Raw genomic sequence first — 809 nt, 5'->3', positions numbered from 1 at the left:
AAGGGAGTGGAGAAGGGAGGCCCTGGGCAGCCGTCCCTGTGGGAGAGACGCAAACCAAGATGGAAAAGCTGAGCTTGGACAGAAAGGAGGGCTGCTCCGCTATCTAACTTCTGCTTCACTGGAAACACGGGAGCTTTCTCTTCTGACTGTTTACACCCTTATGCCACGAGGAGAGGGCCTGCCGTCCGTCCTGTGTCGCTGTGTAACTCCATAGATCTGTGCCCGTTCCCGCAGGTAGAAAACATTGTGTTCTATCCATGTAACACGTTCCCCACCCTCAGCCGCCACCCAGAGCACAGGTCTCGCTCATCTGTGTGCCGAAAAGAAATACAGTAATTATAGGTGCACTCTGTGAGAGCCCAGTGCTCACAGCAGCTCCCTCGGTCATTTATTTTGTTCATATTAAAAAACAAAGACCATATTTTGCCTAATTGTGCAGAAGGTGAAATGGGAGAAGTGCAAAAGTTGATCAAGTGGGGAGGGGGATGCTCATATCTCCACGTTACACAGTCGGTCTGTTCAGAGCCACTGAGGGCGAGGGTCCCGTGTATGATGGGAAGGCTATTTATGTCCTTGTAACTGAGAAAAACAAATCCTGTGGAATCTGTATGGCCGCCACCACTCCCGTCTGATGTGGGCCCTGGTCAGCTCATGCTCCTCTTGCTGTGGATCCCCAGCTCTGGGCCCCGACCATGCAGAGCCCCGGAGGCAGGCAGCCTGGGACCCTGCCAGGATTTTATTTCTCTCTGGCACACATCACATCAATAACAACACTTTTTAAATTAGGGAATAGCTTTTTAAAATCATAT

This window comes from Eptesicus fuscus, chromosome 4, assembly GCF_027574615.1.
Source record: "Eptesicus fuscus isolate TK198812 chromosome 4, DD_ASM_mEF_20220401, whole genome shotgun sequence".
Classification (NCBI taxonomy): Eukaryota; Metazoa; Chordata; class Mammalia; order Chiroptera; family Vespertilionidae; genus Eptesicus; species Eptesicus fuscus.
This window is presented reverse-complemented; position numbering follows the sequence as displayed.